Source organism: Phyllostomus hastatus, unplaced genomic scaffold (genome assembly GCF_019186645.2).
Source record: "Phyllostomus hastatus isolate PE091 unplaced genomic scaffold, TTU_PhHast_1.1 phas_scaffold_46, whole genome shotgun sequence".
Lineage (NCBI taxonomy): Eukaryota > Metazoa > Chordata > Mammalia > Chiroptera > Phyllostomidae > Phyllostomus > Phyllostomus hastatus.
This window is the reverse complement of record NW_025334032.1, coordinates 15,846,458-15,866,295: the sequence shown is the minus strand read 5'-3', so window position 1 is coordinate 15,866,295 and position 19,838 is coordinate 15,846,458. Positions and strand designations below refer to the sequence as shown.

Genomic DNA, 19,838 nt, shown 5'->3' with positions numbered 1-19,838 from the left:
CATGGAGAAGCTTTTTATTTTGATGAGATCCCATTTGTTTATTCTTTCCTTTGTGTCCCTTGCTAGGGGACATATCAGCAAAGATGTTGCTGGATGAAATATCTGAGATTTTCCTGCTGATGTTCTCCTCTAGGACTTTAATGGTGTCACAGTTTATATTTAAATCTTTTATCCACTTTGAATTTACTTTGTGTATGGTGTAAGTTGGTGCTTGGGTTTCATTTTTTTGTTGACCTTTTCTTGATAAATAATAATTGGGAGATAATATTTTCTTGAGGTTATAATTAGTAACATTATATCTTCTGGATGGGAATGTGATGCTTTGTTTATATATTACCATTGGAGTATTTCCTAACTCCTGTATATTTAAAAATAGTTTACAAGTGCTCATAAAAATTATTCTTTTCTTTCCTTTATCTTTTGGTTCTTTCTATAATTTCCCACCCTTAATATTTGTTAGTTATATATATCCCCCAAAGCTATTAAACACTGATAACTGAAAAAATATCTAAAGTTAACAGATAGTCACTTTAAATGAGTCAATTTATTTGAATTTTTTATTCTGTCAGTGAAATTAGCTAGCCAAGGAAACATAAGAACTTTAATGGGTCTGATTTAGCCAAAGGTGGTATCAGAAATAAGGGGCCAGGAAACCCTTTAAGGAGAATATTGTAAACATGGTGATTTCTTGGCTCTACAGACCCTGTCTTTGGTGTGGGTTTTGCACAGGGATATTCCCTACAGTTCTCCTCTTGTACAAATCATACATTCAAGGGATGAGATGTTCAGTCTGAAGGAAACTAAAGCTTGGGGAAATTTATTTCTACAGCAGATTTAATTTTGTCTTCCTTTTTTTTTCTGCAATTAAGTAATGATCTTTGAATGGGAAACCCCTCAGCTTTGGGGCAGGTAGTCTCAAATCCTCCCACGACAACTCTCTCTTTATTTCAAAACAGTTCTCCCATATACCTTCTCATCTACCTCAAAATGCTTTAAATTTTTACCAATGACATCATTCTTCCCCATTGTCTTTCTGAGGCCAGCAGTCCATCCAGTGGTCATCCTGCCACATCCAGTGGCCACGTGGTTCAGTCGTCTCTCTTCTGGGGGGTTTACAATGGCCAATCAATCACCTTCACAACCCAGTGTGCCTCCTTTCCTCTCTACTGCATCTTCCCTTCTTGCTTAGTTCTCTTTTACATGTAAAACTAAAACTAAAATAGAATGAAACAAAGTCACCACTCAAACAATTAGCAACTCAAGTTGCATTTCTCTTGCTTACAATGTAACTTCTCATCAGTGTCATCCTCACTCATGTTACCCAGGATTCCTGCTTCTCTCCATACTTCTCCCCTTAACTCCTTACACCATAGGTGTAGGAAACTGCTCTCTCCAGATACCCAGATGGCTCCTAATTTCCTTATTCCCTTGTGGAATCTCTTGGTCTTTGGCTTCCCCAGGTCCACCCTCCTGTTTCTCCCAGCACCTCACTAAGTTCTCCATCTCTTCCACAACCTGAAATCCTTCCCTAACATATTTCCCAAGCCTTCTAGAGGATATTATATGTATATCTCACCTAAGGATATGTATTAATTTTAGAAAGAGAGGAAGGAGAGAGAGAGAAACATTGATGTGAGAGAGAAACATTGATCGGTTGCCTCCTTTATATAGCCGTACTGATTGAACCTTCAACATTTTAGTGTATGGGACAACACTCCAACCAACAGAGCAGCTTTATTTTTTAATACAAAATATGCTTAAATTGTTCTGTATTTTAAATCAGCAATTTTCAATGGGTGTGTCAGGGCACACTGGTGTGCAGCAAGAATTTTTAAAACATGCAATACCTGATTGTTTTTAGTCAGGGGCACAGACCTCTTTTCTCTTAGACTGTCAAATTAAAAAATGACAACAGCTAACACCACAATTGCTGTTCTGTGTGAATGAATCAAAATTATACCTACTATTTTGTCAAATCAGTAAAATACATATTTTTTGGTCTGCCACAGAATTAGTAATTAGTTTATGCATGCCATGAGGTGAAAAAATGGAAAGTCACTGTTGTAAATTAATTCAAGTATAGTCTGGTGTGCTCATGTGTAAGTTACCTGTAAGATAAATTAAAAAAATAAAAATGTAAGTGTATGTACTTTTACTACACATACTATTGTAATAGGTAATCTGAAATTGACATCCAAAGACAACATATTAATTTCTATTCCCAGAAACTCTAGGTGCCATTTCTTCATATTTTCAAGAGAATGCATTTTTAAACTTCAATCTTTTTCAGTTTGCTGAGTGACTTAGTGATAGTGGAATCATCTTGTAGTTTTAATCCTCATTTTTTTCTAATGTAAATGATTGAATAACTTTTCATGTTTAAAATCTACCTGTATTTTAAAAAATTGTGAATTGCCCATTATATTGTTTGCCCTTTTTTTCTGTTGGGCAGCAGATCCTTCTCATAAATTTTGTAAAATACATTTTTATATGTAACAAAAACTAAGATTCTGTCTATCAGTATATTGCAACTCTCTCCAGTTTTGCTTGTCTTTCAACTTTGTATTTGTTATCTTTACCAAGAAAATATAATCAAGTTTATCAGCCTTTTTTATGGCTATGGCTAAAGAATTTTGTATCTTCCCTATATTGGGAGCCTTCTCTTACACATATGAGGCAGCCAATGGCCAGCAGTGACCGCAAATGCTGCAGCTGTTCATGATGCAAGAAAACATACATACAGACTACTGAGTCCTATGGAGGAACAGGAACAGCATGGTCACTCTCTCTAGTGGAGTGCACCCTGAGCCACCACCTGAGTAGGCTTTTTATTAGGCAGTATTGGGTAGGGGTACAGATATAGTTTGTGGATTATGGTCTGGCAGGGAAGATCAAACGAGTAGGTATCTTTCAAAGAGTTGACAGAGCTCATGCTGAGTTTGGGGTTTTATCACTTAAAAAACGACAGGGCTAGATTCATTTCCTGCCTGTGCCTTCATATTCAAGAGCATCCTCAGCAAGCAGGTCTCACAGGATCTTGCATATCCTATGCCTCAGGTCTAATTACCCTGGTGGTCTGCCGACTCTGGTCTGGACTGCATCGCCCCTATTATTTCTGCAGGCCTGAGTCAGGCAGAGGAGACAAAGGCAGCCAGGAGACTTGGATTTCTCACAGCCTAAACAAGGACTCAGGCTTTGTCAAAGCCGAGGGGGCAGGGGTCAATGTTGATCACCCCCTCATTTCCATAGCCCCCCAAGTCCTTCCCTGGGGCTTCCATGTGATCATGCCTGTCTTAGATGATTCCCCCCTTTGGGGAATCATACCCGTCATGGGCTAACTGATCAAGCATTGGGGGTCAGGCAAGGAGCAGAAGCAGCGGTCCTGCCAGGGAGATAAGCTTGTCTCCTTAGTGGCTTCTGGTCTGGAGGTCTCTCACTCAGCCTTAGCCACAGGGGGTTACAGCTTCCTGAGACCAGGCAGGGAGGATCCCAACACACATATCTGCCTGTAAGACCTTTCCAGGTGGATCTTCTATTGTCACTTCCAGTTCACACATACAAGAATTGAGTCCATCTTTTCTCCTAAACTTGCTCCTGTGTGGACTTCTGCATTTTCACCAATGTCTTCATTGTTCTACTAGACGCTCAGTTTTAAAGGCTTTTCTATATAAGGATACTCTGCCTCCTTTTACAAAAAAAGACATCTCTGAATTGTTACAAAACTTGTATGGAAATATTCTCCTCATTTGTCATCCTCCTTGAATTTTCACAGTCAGCAAAGTAGCAGTCTCTCTCCTTGCAATCTCAGACCACTGGACCAGGAATAATCTCCCTGTACCCGATCCCATCCCTGCCCCCATCAATTTGAAGGCAAGGGTGGTATCCCACAAATGTTTATTTAAGTGTATGTGTGTTCAATATATAGAATAATTATATGCTCTTCTATAAAGTCAGTTCCATTCTTCACTGTTATAAATGAGAAATCAAATGAGTTGGGAGCCAATAGAGGTTCATCTTGCTCTCTGTACCACACAATTGCAGAGTTTTTCCCAGTGCAACACCAAATACATAATGCGATCCTATGATACTGACCTGAGTATTCTCACCTTCAGTGACAGAACTACCTATTTGAGAAGACAACCAAAATAATCTTATGTCCTCATATTGTTTTATTGCTGAAACAATATCTGCCCCATAAAGCGGTTTTAAGGCTTACAGTCAAACAAATAGTACTTCATAGGGTTTTTCTTCTTGATAGGTTTCAACTAGAACATGTGGGTACATAAAAAAGTGTGCATATATGCTTTCTAGCCCTCGTACCCCGGCTGTAAGGAGTGGCTCTTGCGATTCCTGGATGGCGGTGGCTGGGGGGAGCACAACCGTGTCTTGCTGGCTGGGATGGTAGGCAGTTGCAGGACTGTCCTGAGCCCAGCGAAGCACCCTCAGCAGCCAGGCCGGGTTCGAGGTTCCGAGCCCTGAATGCTCGGTAGCCAGCGGCGTGGCCTGTCCTTGGCCGCATTGTCCGTGGAACCTCGCGAGGCCCGAAGCGGACCCCAGTCTGCATTCCCACGCCAGGAATTGGGGATATTGGTTTGAGTGCATTTGAGTTTATTGGTCATCGACTGTGTATGCCAGGGAGTTTTTAATATGAGTGAAGATTTTTGTGAAAGGGAACATCCTGTCACAGTGTGGAAGTAAAGAGTCACATAAGGTTTAGATCAGAACAGCTGTGTCAAGGTGCAGAACTTGGCAGAAATCGAATAAGTAGCACCAGCTCTGTAGGTGAAAGATGGATGCTTGAAGCATGGACTGCTGCTAGCTGAATACTACCTGGGAGCACATATGTGACCCAAGAATTTTTTGATGAAGAATTTGAAAAGCTGATCTTCAGAGGAATTGCTTGGATCATTTAAAATTTCCAGAGTGTGTGGAGTACTCTAACCATTTTGCCACAATCCATAAATACACAATTCAAACAATGAGTCTGTGAAAAAATATTAAAATGTGCTTTTTGGGGAAAAAAGTGTGCATATATGTGTTCAGTTCAGGTTTATGAGAATAACGTTAGAATTTGACATCAGCATGGAAAAGATACCACTGAAGAGAATTATTTTAAAACTCTTTGTTTTGAAATGTGGAACCATAAAATTACTGTGCTTTCTATGCTTAGGAAAACACATTTTCTTTTTGTAATGAATTTACCCAGACTGTCCATTCAGGAAAATCACTGCAATAAGTGGATTGCCCACGTGGCACATTCTCTTCCAAAAGCATTATCCAAACAAAGACCCATCGGGTGCAGAAACAGACCGGCGCAGTAAGTTGAGCTGGCTCCCACGGTAGTAAATTAAGAAGTTCTTAGGGCAACCCCAGCTCGGTGGTAAAGTAATTCCCCCCTTAATTAAAAGAAAACAAAACTGTGTGGGCTGATGTGTTTACCTATACTATTGACATTTATTTCCTGTTTGGAAATGTCATAGGACTCAGGGAGTTGATAATGTTCGCACCTGCTCTCCCTTCCTGCGACAGGTGCTTTGATGTTCCAACAATGAGCAATGTGTTTCGTGGTCACAGTCAGGCTCACCACGGCCTCCTGTACATTTCCTCATCCTTCTAAAATGAGAAACTAGTAAAACAATGAGGGCCAATAAGTTGCAGCATTGCAAATTTTCTTCAGTTGTGAAAAATAAAGGATTTTTTAAAAAGTTTATTCTAGATATTTTTAGAAACAGCTAAATGCTATGGCACCAAAGCTGGTCACTTAGCTCTTTCTGTGTGACACTAAACAATGAATTTATTGCTAAGAAAGTTATATAGGTTTTCTTAAAGATAATCAAAATTGATTAAAAAATCATGGTTTTCCATCTTTTAGGTCAGAAAATAGACAAGGCTTAACTATCTTATGCATGTTTAAGTGTGGAATTCCCTAAGAAAGACACTTACCAAAAGAAATAAGTGGTTTATTGTACTAAAAATAAAATTGGGAAGAAACAAATGAGGATTATTTACTCTATTTTTATTTAAAATTTTAAAATTTATAAATTTATTTTATTATATAATTAGTAACAAACTTTAAAGTCCTATAGGTAACTTTCCAGGAAGGGTATTATAAGTAGGAGAATCTCCAGAGAGGTGATTACAACTAAACCAAATGAGGAAATTCTTGGTAAAGAGAGTATGTAAGATATTTCCACATCTTAAAATTTCACAGAACATAAATAGTTTCTTAAAAATAATAAAATGTACTACCCCAAAGTCATATTTTAATTTACTTTTAAACTGTGTAAGTGCCAAAGTGTAGCAATATCTTAGACTTATTTTGCTTTCATGGAAATTGAAGAACAACAGGAAATCAAGGCACTAGTTTTTATGGAAAAGAATAACTGATGCTACTTCTTTCCTACCTTCCTTTGGGACTTCACCGCCTTCCACATGCCTTGGGAATTGTGCCCGTATGGGACCCCCTGCTGCTCTTCTCCAAGGCCTGAGTTCACACTGCCCTGTCTTTGGCTTCTGAAGGACATGTTGACAGCCTGACCTAAAACCCTGACATGACACTTCCACATACCATCATGTCATATTGAATAAAATCCAAACTGTCTCCTGGCATCTAAGACCCTCCAAAATACAGGCCTAATCTACCAGCCACATTGTCAATGTGGAGGTAGCTTCCCTAGGCCACTGTCAGTCAGGGAACTCACCATTCCTATGCCATGCCTTCTAGTCAAGACATTCTTTTTGACAGGAATGCCCAAGTCTGCCTAATTTTAAAAAATCAATGCCCATACACCTGGCCTTTATTCTTCTAAATTTCTATGAAGTATATTAATTTATAATTAAAACATTTAAAGGTAGGCAATTCCTGCCCAATTTTCCCAGCCCCTGCTGATGTGGTCCATCTCTCTGATACCTCCAAATTGTTCAGCTAGCACTTCTCTCCCCCTCCCCCAACTCTTAAGGAAGTTTCTTTACAATCATGCTCCTATGCTAAGAGCCATGTGGTGCTTTGCAGCGTGGATGAATCTTTGTTCAGGGGTCTTGTGGATCCACAGCTGATTCAGGTTTGTATCCACTGAGGTGAATCAGGACACATTATAGACCTCAAGGCCATTATGCTAAATGAGATAAGTCAGACAGAGAAAGATAAATACTGTATAATCTCACAAGTGGAATCTAAAACAGCCAAAATCATAAAAGCAAAGAGTAGAATGGTGTTTACCAGGGACTGGGGAATGAAGGAATTGGAGAGAAGTTCTTTCAGGGTGAAAACTTGCAACTAATAGATAAATAAGTCATGAAGATCTAATGCATAGCATAGAGATAATAATTGACAGGTGGTATTACACACTTCAAAGTTGCTAAGAGACTAAATCTTAACTGTTCTCACCATACACACACAAAATGATAATTATGTGACATGATATAGGTGTTGCTGATACGATGATGGTAATCACATAGCAATATATAAATGTATACAATCATCACACTGACACCTTAACCTTACACAAAGTCATATGTCAAATATAGGTCAATAAAATAAATAAAGACAGTGAGTGACCTTTGTCCTGGAAGTTATATTAATATATATAATATATATATTATATATATATATTTTATATATATATATATATATATATATATATATATATATATATATATATAACCTCCCAAGAGAAAAATTAATATTTCAGTAAAAATTGGTGATTTTTACTAAAGAATGAGGAGCCTGGACTTTGCATCTGTGAGTATGTTGACCTGAGCTCCTGCTTGGCAAGGTTGTACTAATGCGAGCATCGCCAGTACCTGGTTATCACAGTGAGATGGAGTGAAATGGTATCACTTTGTCTTCTAACTAATCTTAAAGCCTCCAACTACCTTCAGATGCATTCAATGTAAATGGTGCTCTACTAGGAGATTTTTGTTTCAGTAACAAAGTAAACCCTTAACTTACATTGGGGTGTGTCCTCCACCACCTCAGACCCACCAGAAAACAAGGTCTTACAAGAGGGTAAGAACAGGTGCTAAGAAATGTGTTCTCAGCTGGCATGCTAAAGAAGGGATTAGGTCATCAAGAATTCTTGGTATTTTATAAAACACTTGTGCAGTTTTAAGCTTTTGCTTGGTTTTCATCTGCTGCCTCACTTTGCCATCCCTTAGATTCTTTTGCCCTTTCACCAGCTAGTCAGAACAAAAAAATGTTGTGGTTCTGGCCTATTAATTTTAAGATTTTTTTTATAAGTTGGAACAACTAAATAATGGGCTTTATCATGAGGCAATGTGGGGCATTGAAAAGAACAGATTGTGGACTGACAAGGCTGGGTTTAATTGCAACTCTGGCATTTTTAGCTGTGAAATTTTAAGTGGCTTTATTGACTTCTCTGAGCTGCAACTTCATTATCTGTCAAAATATGGATAACCACAACCTCATGCTGATTTGTAGAAGAGAATCAAAAGAGGCCAAGTGCACCCAGTGAGTATTCCTGAGTCTTAGCTTCCTCCCCCTTCTTCTGTGTCTTTCACTCAGTCTTGCCACCTCATTACCATGGATAATTGAAAGTGGGCTGTAGCTTTACCTATGTTTAAAATACTTTAATATTCCTGTATATATCTCTGGTCAAACATCAACTGACTCAAAAATCCTCTTGCTTAGGAATGTGTGGCTGCAGCACCCAGGATGACATATTTTCATACCTTGTGGTATGTAGGGGTTTGGGAGGGGTTGGGGGGTGGCAAAGGGTATTATAGCCTTCACCTCAGACCATCCAGACCAGCTGACTCAGAGCAAGCAGAGGGAACTGCTCTTCTTTCTCTTGTACCCCACCTGCCAGCCTCAGTCTCCTCCATGGGCTTCCCTTTTCCCATCTTGGGTTTCACATCTGTCAGCTGGGGTGGGCGCTCAGCCACCCAGTGGTTTCTCTCATGGTACCACACATAATTCATGTCCTTCCCAAATATGGGAAGGCTGAGTTCCTTCTAAAGTGCTGATGCTGGCTCACTTATGCTATTATTTGCACATGGTTTGAGATCTATTTTGTTTTCCTGTGAGTTACATGGCTAACACTCACAAAATGAATTTCATTTAAATGGATTTTACAGAACAATGTGTTGGATATTTTAAAATTAAAAACTACTATGAGATAGCCAAGTGGCTTAGTGCCGAGTAGTTAGGAGTAGAAGCATGACGTTATTCAACAAGCATCTGGATGGTTTACCTTCTTCAGTACTCAGACTGGACACCTTGGGGTTTAGGATTTCTTTAAAAACTAAGGTTATGTCTGCCTGCCATTAGGGTTAGTGTTATTGGGAAGATGAGTGCTGAATAAAACAGCTCTAGTGATTCATATCCTGGAGCATGTTTGCAAAATGTAATGCAGCAGTTAGATTTAGTGTTCCAAGCCGTTCCTATGCGAGAGCAGTTGAGACCTAGCTTACCACTCTATTTTTAATAAATGAGGTCACAGAGTATTTATATGTACTCCTGGGGCAGGCCCCGATTGAAACAGGAACCAACAACTTACACTTTAGTGACCCCACCGCTCACCAACTTCTAGTTTCATTACATTTAGATCACTTTATTATTTTGGCACAAGGAAGTAGAGAAATGAAATAAAAGGAAAAAATGAATGGATAAAGGAGGCATTTTCTTTTCACCTTTCTCCAAAATTGTCATTTCCTTTACTTAAAAATAGAAGATAGATTAATGGACTTGGGTACATTCTTACAATGGAATATTATTTAGTGATAAAAAGTGAGCTATTAATCCATAAAAGGACATGGAAGAACCTTACATGTATATTGCTATGTGAAAGAAACCTGTCTAAAAAGGCTACACACTGTATGATTACAAATACGTGACATTTAGAAAAGGCAAAACTACAGACACAGTGAAAGATCAGTGGTTGTCAGGGATGAGTCAGGAGGAGTGATGTATGGGTGGGGCACAGAGAATTTTGACGGTGGTAAAACAATTGTGCATGATACCATATAACAAATGCATGCCATTATGCATTTGTCCAAGTTCACAGAATATGTAATGCCAAGAGTAAACCCTAAAATAAACTATAGCTCATAATTGGCTCATCAATTGTCTACAATGTGCCACCTGAATCCAGGATGTTAGTAACAGGGGAAACTGTTAAAGGTGTGGGGTGGTTAGGGAACACAGCTGTCCCCCCTCATTGGCAGGGTATACATTCCAAGATCCCCCCAGTTTGATGCCTGAAACCACAGATAGTACTGGATGAACCCTATATGTACTATGTTTTTTCTATACATACATACCTAGAGTGAAGTTTCATTTATAAATTAGAATAAGAGGTTAACAACAATAATTAGTAATAAAATATGACAATTGCAACAACATACAGTAATAAAAGTTATGTGAATATACACTCTCTCTCAAAACACTGTATTGTACTGGCCTCAACTTTCCATGGAAAGGAAGCACTTGATGGATTCTATTCTGGCATATTCAAACTGCCAGCACCACTGCTCTTGCACTTTGGGGAAATTGTTAAATAAAATAGGAACTCCTTGAACACAAGCACTGTGTCACCAAGATAGTGGATCTGACAGCTGAGATGGCCACAAGGTGACTAATGGGCAGGAAGGGTACACAACGTGGACCCGCTGGACAAACAGGTGAAGTGGGCATGGTGTAAGATTTCATCACACTACCCAGAACCATTCACAATTTAAAACTTATGAATATTTTATTCTGTAATTTTCCCCTTTAATATTTTTGCACTGTGGTTGAGCATGGGTAACTGAGATCACCAAAAGCGAAACCGCAGGTAAGGGCGACTAATGTATATGAAAATTCTGTATTTTCCAGTAAATTTTTCTGTAAACCTGAATTGACACTAAAAATACAATCTATTATTTTTTAAAGTGTAGATGTAACTTGGAATTCTTAGGGTCTTTGCTCTGTGCTTTAAAGGGAACCTTTAGGCCACTTGCTTCTCCCCCTTCACTTGCTCCTGCATTTCCCTGTCTTACTGCCCTAAAGGATTTCTCCCAGGAATCAGAAGTGCCATGAAATTCACTGCCAGTTTTGTTCCTGTGACACCTTTTTTGGTCCTCAGTGCACCAGGAATCTGAGCACCCAGCTAGAGTTCAAGCCCACTTTGGAAGTTTTAAGCCCCTATTCCACTAGGATTTCTAGTGAAGATGTATTGTCACCTTTAGACGACATCAGTAAAAACCAACATTTCCTGCCACATTCCTGATGTCAAGTGGAGCATTGGCTGTGTGTCTTTTCCTTTGAGATGACTCATCATGGGAGGAGAGGAGCTACAGGTGTTTAGTGACGATGTCTTCCCACACAGGTGGTAGTCCCTGACACTGCCAAGAGGTGTCTAGATGGTGCCCCTTAGCTGGCACTTCTGTGGGAAGAATCTGGCTGACACTGACCCGGCCCCAGGCCATGGGTGTCTGCTAGTCATCTACTAAGTGCCAAGCTCTGTACCAGGCAGGGGGTGGACACAGTAGGACTCCAGATTTACCTCCAAGTGACTTGGCAGAAAGGGTGAATCCAGTAACAAGGGGAGTGCTATGCAGAGAAAGGGGTTCTGTAATAATGGGTTTGTAGGGACAGACCTGAAGGATCAGTAGAAGCCAGCCAGATCCTGGGGAAGGGAGGAGAGGAAAGCTCTCCCTGGCTCCAGATGGTGCCCAGAGGCCCCACAGACACTCTCCCTGAAACTCACAAAGTGCCAGGCTGCCATCTCCTGTCCCACCTGTTCCCCCAGCTCTGCTCAGCTCTGACATCCCAGCAGCACCTGGGGTTGGGAGGAAGTTCACAGCAGGCCAGAACCTGGCTTCCCCCTCCAGTGATACTTACCTAGTTCTAGGGAGCTTTCATGGATTACTCTTCAAGGGACCATTTCCGAAGTCTTTCAGGGAACTTGCATTACAGAGTAAGTTTCTGAATCACCATAACACTCCATATAGTATGAAAACCTCCATGCAAACTAAAGCTGAGGACCTGAAGCCCTGAGAGGCTGTCTGGTTAGGGATTTTCCTATACCACAGAGAGATTTCTTGGGAGCAAAGAAAAGAGAACAGAGAAGTCTTATGGGCCTATCAGCTCACTGGGGGCACATCAGACTTGGGCAGTGGCATGTTCATTATGCCAAGGCCACAGATCCTCTGATTTGAGGAAAGCCCATAAATTACCATGTGTGTGTGTGATCTGACCTTTCTCAGGCTTGCTACCCACACTCTCATTCCTGGTTCACCTGGGCAAACAGCAGAGGTGTGGGAAGTTTTTTTGGCATATGACATTCCCTGGCTCCCCAGAACAGTGACACCAGCTAAGTTGCCACCACTTCTTCACCACCGGCGAGCACAGGGGTGCTGGCCAGAATTCCCAGTGCAGATTCCCAATCATCTAACAATGATTATGAACAATGTCCACTGAAGAAAGCACCTTTGTTTTGCCTTGATTTATCTCTTAAGCAGTATCTGTTGCTTTATGTTTGTTCAATTAGTTTCCAGTTTTCTTTGCCATGTGGCCTTAGTGGAAGCAAAACTGAGAAAAAAATACTGGCTTTGACATTTTGGGTGAGCGGCATGGTTGATGACATCTTCCAGCAAAAGTGTCTGAAAAGCGAAGATCTAAGTGCTTTCTCCAGGCAACATCACCAGCAAAAGAACTTGTAATATTAAAAGTAAGTGTTACACTTCCAAACTTTTCCAAGAGTTTTGTAATTGTAATAAAGAGAAGTTCTATTTTGCTGTGTGTATGCACCAATCTTGATATCACTAATGAAATATGTTGTCTAATGAGGCAGCACCCCCCAAAATGAAATTATCTTCTGGAGAATAGGCCCCTTATAGCACAGGCTTTCCTTGCAAGGTGAGTGTTCTAAGAACATATCTGTATCAGTGTACCAGCTGGCATTGTTGTGGGAGGCTGCATTTGGCTTTAGTGAATTTTTTTGAAGACTCTTTTAATGTTTGCCCATTTCATGATGGGTGATTTAGGAGTGCACCTGCCCACATCGCACTGAGTGTTCAGCAGTTTTTGACCAGAATCAGTGTGAACCCTGTTCCCCACCCTCCTTATTCACCTGATCTTGCCCCCGAGTGACTATTTTTTTTGTTTCCCAGATGAAAAATGTCCTCAAAGGGAAACATTTTGCCCATTGGAAGACCTGAAACAAAAAAATACCATATGATCTCACCTTTAACAGGAGCCTAAACAACAAAACAAACAAACAAGCAAAATATAGCCAAAGACACTGAAATAGAGAACAGGCTGACAGAGACCAGAGGGGAAAGGGGAGGGAATTTCAGGGGAATTTCAGGAGAGAATGGGAAGGGTTTACAGGAACAAATATAAAGGACACATGGACAAAAACTGGGGGAGGTGGAAATGGGAGGGAGGTGGGGAGGGAGCGGTGGGTGGGCTGGGATGGGAGTAAAGGTCAGAAAACTGTACTTGAACAATGATTAAAATAAAATTGGAAGAAGGAAAAAAATTCAGAAGCACTAAAAGACATCAAAATTGATGAGTTCAAAAACTGTTTTGAGCAATGGAAAAAATGTGTTGATAGGTGTCTTGCATCAAATGGGGAGTACTTTGAAAGTGACAAGTTTAAACATGTATGAATAAATACACAATTTTTTATAAATAAATTCTAGGGGTTTTTCTGGGTCACTCCTCGAAAACTCCATGGGCTTCTGATGCTGAAAGTATTTTGTTTGTAGGAGTTCTAGTAACATACAGAAAGAAATCCACAGTGTAGGGAGAAGTAGAGCCTGGGTGGCTGTGCTGGGCAGGCCCCTGTCTCACACTCCTAATGACTCCTAAGCTGCAGACTACCTCTGCCAAGTGCACTTCTCAAGTTACAGCTGTAAAGTGGCTGTAGCGTAAATGTCACCATCACGTAAACGTCACCACCCAAAGTAAGCAGGGGCTTTTCACAGAATAGAGTGAGATGGAATAAAATAACACGCAGTTGTTCCAAGTGAATCTTAAATGCACACTAGAGAGAGGTGTAGACCAGATATGCAAGCAGGTGTGTGTGCAACAAATATCAGTCCTCTAGAATTAGCTGACTCCGTGAGTCCTTCTCAGATGGTGGCTGTAAACATATTTGAGAAGGAAGTGGGCTCAGGAGGTGGTTAAGCCCTTTGCAGGAACAAGTATAAAGAACACATGGACAATAACGGGGGAAGGGGGGGGAGGAAATGGGAGGGAGAAGGGGAGGGCTGGGGGGTGGGCTGGGTTGGGGGTAAAAGGCAGAAAACTGTACTTGAACAACAATCAAAAAACAAAAAAGGAGGTGGTTAAGCCATTGGGAATGTGGCTTGGTGATCCTGAGGACAAGGCTCAGGGTTTGTACTTGTCTTCCATCTTCTCTGGAACTTAGAGTGCGGGGTGTGCGCACCACGTGTGACCCCTGGGCACTTGCTTTAGTTTGACTTTCCAAAACCTGGCCATTCTTCGGCTTGCCCAGCAGTACAACTCCTCACTCTATGATTCAGTTTAGATAATATCTCTAGGAAAACACCCCATCCCTAAGACACCCTGTGCACTATTTATTCTGTGTTCCTTAGAACCTTCATTTAGGGTGGCAATGTCACTGTGTATCTATGTCCTGCTATCCCACTGTACCTGAGTCCTGAATAGCAGAGGTAGTGTCCTGTGTCTGTGTCCCCAGCACCAGCAAGGAGCCTGCCACATTCTAGGTGTTTAACAAACACTCTTCTTTAAGAGGTGTTTGAGATGCACAAGAGCCTGCGATTAGCATTAGCAGGATACGGACACTGATGGCCAGCTCACACCCCCCACACTTACTCTTGTCCAGGCCCCACAGTTATGCCTCTGATTCCTAGCCCACAGGAAGTAGACCCCTCACTTAATGGTGGCTTCATCATCTCACACTCAGACTAATCATTCCTAAACACTCTTCCTGCTTTCTCATAAGTGCCTCTTGTATTTCATAACTATATATTTTTAAATGCTTCCTGTGCCTTTGTTCTTCTGATATTGATTGTCTTAATTATAAAAAGAGACAGCCCTTTTAGATTGTTATATATCAGCCTACTATACCAGTTAAGTTATATAACAGATATCATTTGAAATTTAATACTAATGAAAATGTTGCCTATCATACCCCCCACAATTTGTACCAAAGGCTGGTTGCTTGGGTTAATTTATCTACAGTACATTTAATTCATTCAAGACAAGTGCTATATACTAATTTTTATTTTGTTCTCTCATTATTTCAATTAAGTGTCTTTTATTTTAGTATATGCCCTGCCCAAAATGGATACATTGTACTTAGCCACTAAAGAAAGATATTGTACAAGAATATCTAATGGCATAGAAAAAGCTGGCCATATATTACTTATTAAATAAAAAAGTGTGTTAGAACCTCTATTACATTTTGATGCCAAATATGAAAAGATAAAAATTAGTAATTATCTTGGGTTGCTAGGCTTATGAATAATTTTAATTTTTTTCATGTTCCTCTGGATTGGGGAATCTTCTTTGATGAATAGAAATTTCTATGTATCAAGGGTGGGAAAACAATTTTTAAAAGTCTTTGGAATTTTGGTACGCTCAAACTCTCCTTCTCAAATATCCAGAGTGAGGGGCTCTTCATTCACAGAAAGACTAGGAGACTGCTGCTGCTCCCCAGGAGTGTGGGTGATCTCCGGTTTCACAGTAGGTTTATGGCAGGTGGGACATCATCAGGGTTACAAGGTTGTGAAGCTGGATTTGGAAAAGGTAAGAGTATTCTATAACTAGGTAAGTCATGCCAATGTGTAGTAAAACTCATACACATGTTCAACCTATGTGCCATGAAGGGGATCTCATTTGTCATTTGAGGATCTCAGATATCCAGGTTAACCTTGGAAATCAGCTCCCCAGAAACAGTCACAGAGTCTTACCATAGATCACCTTGCTTACATGTGTACATACAGTTACCTCATTAGTTATCTTCTCACGTAACTGTAACAACACCCAGCAAGGCCCAAGGAAGGTTCACATCAGATGATGGCACAAGGTGCTAACTGGTGTAAGAGGATGACTCAAGGCTGAAGTCAAGAAGGTTGTTCCAGCACATTTGCAGCTCAAGATGCTTTTATATAGAAAGGGGAAAATGACATTTCTAAACATTTACTCTATAAAACAGGCATTTAACTACAACTTTTTGTTTAGTGTCTGTATATTGTGTCTTTGTTACACAGATGAGGAACCTGAGGCCCAGGAAGGTAATATCTCTAGTGCTAGAAAGAGGCAGTCATACTTCACACTGGTCTCAGATTCAATCCAAATTCCATGTTTTCACATTATCTTGTACCACATCTGTAAAAACATGTGATGGCTGGCTGGATTTTGAGGTTCTCTTTCACCCTCTCATTTTATTACTTTAGCAATTCTCCTCATATACTAACTAGAGTGATGGCTTAATACAATTTTTAATGAAATGCTACATTCTTTCTGACATTAACTTCACCCAGTCTCAGGATCACAGCACAGCAAAGAAATGTTTATGGGTTTGGATGATAGAAGATTCCAGAAAGGACATAATTAGAACTGCTTTTCCATAGGCTTATGCCTTCCCCTCTGAACAAGACAAAAATGTTGGTGAAATTAAAGCATTGCTTGTAGTGTTTGAAAGGGAGTTTCTGAGTAATACATTTCATTATGCATGTATATCACTGTATCTAAAAACCTTCTAACTTTTACATGATATGTACAACTTGGGAGACACAAATTAACTTATCATCTTACTTGAATTCTAATTTTCTCAAAGCCTTTGAAATAAAATTTCAAAATAGCAAATGGAATCACTTCCACCTTTACTTTGATACTAAACTATGATTGAAATAAAAGCATCAATCTTACAAGCACACAATAAATAGTTTCAGCATGTTGTAAAGGATATGAGTTTGTGAGATGGCTACAAGCCAAGCCAGTTAACAAATGCAGTGCTTCAGACAATTTGCCAGTTAAGCTCCTCTCTGGACTTTTGTTGTTTATGTTATACATTCTTTGGACTAAAATTTTTCCTTTTATAATCATTGTTGGAAACTGCCCTGCCTGGTATCAGAAGCTGTAACCCCCGCCAAGGCTAAGGCTGAGGGAACAACCTTGGACTGTAAGCCACCAAGGAGACAAAAGCTTATCTCCCTGGCAGGAGCGCCACTTCTGTTCCTTTTACTTCACTCTGCCTGGCCCCCAATGCTTGGTCAGTTAGCCAATGACAGGTAAGATTCCCCTTAGGGGGGAATGATCTAAGACAGGCACAATCACATGGGAGGCCCCCAAGGAAGGACTTTGGGGGCTACAGCAAAAGGGGGTGATGGACCCTCACCTCTCAGCTTTGACGTAGCCTGAGTCCTCGTTGTCTGCGAGAAAATCTCCTAATCTCTTGGCTGCCTTACTTCCCTTGCTCCACCTAAGCCTGAAACAATGACAGGGTGGTGCAGCCCTGTGCTGGAAAGGGCAGGTTTCCCAGGTGATCAGGCCTAAGAAAGAATATGTAAAATCCTGTAAAACCTGCTTTGTTTAGAATGCTCTCAATTAACTGATAAGGGTCCAAGCAAGAAGTAACTTTGTTCCTGAAAGTTTTACAGCTCTTTAGCTATTTGACCCTGACTCAAAATAGGCCCTCAGAGTTCTTTGTTATCCATTATTTGATCCTTACTGCCTGGCAATGATTAATGAGCTTTACCTGAATTCTTGTGCAAACAAACCCAATAAAGCCATTGAGGAAAAGGCTCTTGGCCCTTCTCCTTTGAGAGATCAGCCACCTTTCCTTCCCAAGCAGATCATGTCTTGGTAGACTTATTCTCATCTGTGGCAGCTGGGGGGGGGGGGAGGGCTGTGAGTGGGGCCCCCTCCCCCACAAATCATTATTAATGTCTAAGAAGAAGAATATGCTTGAATGCAAAAACATCAAAATTTCATGTTTTTTTTTTAAATCCAATGATAGAAATGGGAAATTCAGCCTATAATTTTATATAGTCATACAAATTACTGTAAATAATTCCTGAGAATTGTTGAGAAATAGAGGTTGGACTTTTTAAATGATGACTATGAAGGAGAGTATTTAGACTTCATTTATTTTCAAAAGTATGCAGAAAGTCCCTGGTAGGCTCAAGTTTCTGATTGCAGCTGATGTTCAGTAGTTTTGGTTTGGAGACCCATGAAGACTTGGTGGCTGACCTCAGAAGACAGTGGGGAGAGGCAGGCTAGGGATTATTTGGAATCTAGCTCTGAATTCAAGGAAGTCTATGCTGTTCAGAGGATGACTGAGGTGCAGGAGTGTGGGTTGGAATGAGCCACCATGCCACTTCTTTCTTCCTTGGCTTTGCTGATAACATGGCTCTCTCTCTCTCTTTGAAAGCATCAGTCATTTGATGGGTCTTGCCAAATGCTAATTTTTACCTCAAGAAATAACTCTTAATTTCATTTTCTCATTTTGACTGTTCCTGACCCTTGTGTTTTTAGAAACTTGAGTTAGTAAGTGCTTGTCTCCACCTCCCATAGGTCAAAGGTGCTGTCACGGTGCTGCTCTGCACAGAGGACAAGTGCAGTCTGGACAAACTTCACTGACAGGCAGAAGTTATCAGCCAGAAAGACTTACTTATGTGGTTAAGGCAGCTTCCATTATTGTGAGGAATTCCGAGAAGGGTTGACCAGAAGGCCATGCAGCGGAACAGGGCATGAAGCAGACGGAAGAGAGTAATGTGCTCCCTGATAAGGTAGAGGGCATGGTGACTTACATGGTCACCCTTCACTAAATTGCTATTTAAACTTTTCTTCCTCTACATTTGGACATGAGTCTTTCCTGATTGTATGGCTAATCTTTGAAGAGTTATGGAACTCTTTGAGTAATTTTGTCATTTATAAATCTGAAATAACAAAATATGATATCAAAGATACTGTATAATTTGGGAGACAAAATGATAAATATAATTTTAAAAATTCTTCAATAGCTTCAAAATGGATTAGAGCACAAAGCCCATCATCCAGAGAATGATCTTGTCATTGGCTTGGAAAGTGGATGGAAAGAATTTTGGTAAAGGTTCTGAAGTCATGCAGTGCTAATAAAAATAGGCCCGCTTGCAAAATTCTACTCTTACAAGTACTGACCAATCTCCATGCAGCCATAAAATGATAAATTCTAAGTTTTAAAAGTTAATCATTTTAGAGAATCCAAAAGATGTCACCCTTTTCCCTATTTCTCCCTGAGGACCAGCAAAAACACAGATGGACAATTTGTTTTTCTGACTGGTTATTCCATAATTTTTACTTTCAGTAAAAGATTATGTCAGAATCAAAGGTTTACCCAGTAAAAATAAAGCTATCCTATGGGCACTTCCTTGAGATGGGTCCATTACTAACACTCCTGACCTTTAGTATTTCTTCACTGATTTAGTTCATGAATGTGAATGATATTTAGAATCTAAACTGTCACAGAAGCATTTTTATAAGAAATGTGATTATATGATTCACTATCCACTAGTGTGCCAGATTTTTAATCTCATTATAACATTAGAGATATAATTTTTAATATTACACATGCCTCAGAGTCTGTTAAAATATAACAACCAGAACAATTTGGAGTAAACTGATCTTTGGTGTTTTAACTTCAGGAATTATGGTGCACTTTTGATGACAATGGGAAAAAAGAGAGTTTTAGAGAAAATTGCCCAGAGACTAGTTTAAAAAAATTCTTGAAATGTTTAGGCATGTGACTTGTTTCCATCACATCAACTACCAAGGAAATCAAGCTGCCAGAAGAGACACAGATGATTAATTTGAGGATTTTTTTTTTAAGAAGGAAAAAACATGATGATGTGAACAACAC

At 40.0% G+C, this 19,838-nt stretch overlaps 1 long non-coding RNA gene across 1 annotated transcript in view; it reads right to left on the bottom strand.

The window, feature by feature from the left end:
- Positions 1 to 15,334: 15,334 nt before the first annotated feature.
- The window catches only part of LOC123807406, a 50,621-nt gene continuing 46,117 nt past the window's right edge, over positions 15,335 to 19,838 (bottom strand). Inside the window, exon 6 of the long non-coding RNA XR_006783646.1 lies at positions 15,335 to 15,727. This is a non-coding gene — a long non-coding RNA (uncharacterized LOC123807406). The remainder of the gene's footprint in view (positions 15,728 to 19,838) is intronic.